Genomic DNA, 2850 nt, shown 5'->3' on the forward strand with positions numbered 1-2850 from the left:
CCATCTTGCTGAAAATCCTGTGGGAGGAGAATACGAACCATTAAAATGTATTTTCTTGATGAAGAAGTATCATTCGTAGGAGAGGACACTGCTGAAGCCTTCAACGGTTGGAAAATGTTCTTCGATGGGGCTGCAAACTTCAAACGAGTGGGCATTGGAGTAGTTTTTGTATCAAAAATAGGTCAACATTACCCGGTATCCGCAAAGCTTAGGTTTCCATGCACCAACGATATGGCAGAATATGAGGCTTGCATTATGGGGCTCAATTTGGCCATCGATATGAATATACAGGAGTTACTGGTAATTGGTGATACAGATCTTCTGGTACATCAGGTTGAAGAAGAATGGGCTACAAAAACCACCAAGATACTACCATACTTGTATCATGTGCAAGAATTAATGAAGAGGTTCACAAAGATAGAATTCAAACATGTTCCAAGAGTACATAACAAGATAAAGGTACCACCAAACGAGCTCAATGCAACAAGTGCACCTTGGCCTTTTGCTTCCTGTGGAATGGATGTCATCGGTCCAATCGAGCCCACTACTTCTAACGGGCATCGGTTCATTTTAGTGGCTATCGACTATTTCACAAAATTGGTAGAGGTTGCATCTTACAAAGCTGTAACCAAGAAAGCCGTCGCATATTTTGTCAAGGATCATATTGTTTGCCAATTCGGGGTTGTTGAGTCCATTATCGCTGATAATGCCGCCAATCTCAACAATGACCTGATGAAAGCCATGTGTGAATCCTTCAAAATCAAGCACAAAACTCTACAGCATACAGACCTCAAATGAATAGAGTTGTGAAAGCTGCCAACATGAACATCAAGAAGATACTAAGGAAGATGGTAGAAAGTCACAAACAATGGCACGAGAAGTTACCCTTTGCCATATTAGGATACCGTACCACGGTCCACACATAAACTGGGGCAACTCCCTATTTACTGGTTTATGGTACCGAAGTTATCATTCCAATTGAGGTAGTTATTCATTCTTTAAGGATCATACAAGAAGCCGAACTCAGTGATATGGAATGGATAAGGAGCCTCTATGAGCAACTAGCCCTCATAGACAGAAAAATAATGAATACAGTATATCATGGTCAGCTTTATCAGAATAGAATGTCCAGAGCTTTTAACAAAAGGGTAAAACCAAGACAATTCGCATCGCGGCAACTGGTGTTGAAGCGGATCTTCCCGTATCAGGATGAAGCCAAAGGGAAATTTGAGTTTATAAATGATTATGTTGGCCTACTAGTTCCGTATGTCACGTGTATATAATGATGTAATAAGAAAGATACGTTACATTGGTACTCGGTTGAATAAGGTACCGGGTGCTCGTCGCGGCCCATCGGTTTGGGTCGTGACAAAATAACACAGAGGCATCTCTGTGGAAGACTAAGACAATACTTGTAATCACAGCATCTGAAGAAATAGCATCGGGTCTAGCTGGGGGTGCATACAAATGGGCATGACCACCACCTGATTGACCTCCCCTTCTGGGGCGACCCGTAGCTTACTGTCCTCCACCCGTAGCTGGGTGGGTGGGTGGTGATGAAGCAACTGGTGCCAAAGTCGATGGCTGACTCCTCTGCTGAGATGAACCCCCAAGACGACGAGGACACTGTCTCCACATGTGACCCAACTCTCCACATTCATGACAACTCCCTGGTGCTGGAGACGGGGACTGAAGGAAACCCCTAGCACCAGAATGACTAGCAGATGCACCTGACATAGAAGATCCCTAAACTGATGGAGCGCGGGATGAACTCTAGGATAGAAGGGCACTAAGTGATGAATGTCCCTGATAAGAACTATGAGAACCATGAACCATTGATGCCCCACGATAACTTGGGCGAGCTAACTGAGCATGTCTGAATAGACGACCTCTACCATGCTGAAACTGACCCCTCGAAGGAGCTCCACCAAAACTACCAGATCCCTGAGGCCGCTTGGCCTCCCTCTCATCTCGCTCCTGGTGACGAACTGACTCAATCTCGCGAGCAATGTCAATAACCTCCTCAAAAGTAGAACCAGACACCCTCTCCCTGGTCATGAGAATATGAAGCTGATATGTGAGGCCAACAACGAATCTCTTAATCCTCTCTCTATCCGTAGGAACCAACCAAACAACATGACGAGCTAATTTGAAGAATATCATCTCATTCTGCATCACAGTCATATCTCCCTAACACAACTGCTCGAACTGCCTGCGCAACTCCTCTCTGTGAGACTACGGCACATACTTCTCTAAAAAGAGAACGGAGAACTGCTGCTAGGTAAGGATCACTGCACCAACAATCCTACACCTCTCATAAGCCTCCCACCAAGTGAAGGCAGCTCCAAAAAACTGAAAAGTATTAAATTCTATCCCGCTGGTCTCTAGAATACCCATTGTATGAAGAATCCTCTAACACTTGTCCAAGAAACCCTGGACACCCTCGCCCTCTATACCACTGAAAGGTGGAGGCTGAAGTCTACCAAACGTCTCTAATATGCATTGCTCGTCCTCTGACATAACAGGAGCTACATAGTCCTGAGCAGATGCAATCGGCTGGGCTGGAGGTGCCCTCGGTGTCTGAAATCCCTGCATGACCTGCTCCGGTGTGCGAGCGGCGGGAGTCTGAGTACCTCCCCCTGCCTAATAAGTAGTCGCGGCTATAGTAACTAAGGCCGCCTGAGCTAGGCCAATGTATACTAATAGAATCTGGGCTAGGGCCTCCTAAAGGCCTGGAATCACAATAGGCACAGCTGGTGCCTAAGCTGGTGCTACTAGAGCGTCCACAACTGGGACCTGATCATGTACTGGGGCGGCTGGTGGATCTACAAGTGCTACCCTAGCTGTTGT

Source organism: Nicotiana sylvestris, chromosome 3, assembly GCF_000393655.2.
Source record: "Nicotiana sylvestris chromosome 3, ASM39365v2, whole genome shotgun sequence".
Lineage (NCBI taxonomy): Eukaryota > Viridiplantae > Streptophyta > Magnoliopsida > Solanales > Solanaceae > Nicotiana > Nicotiana sylvestris.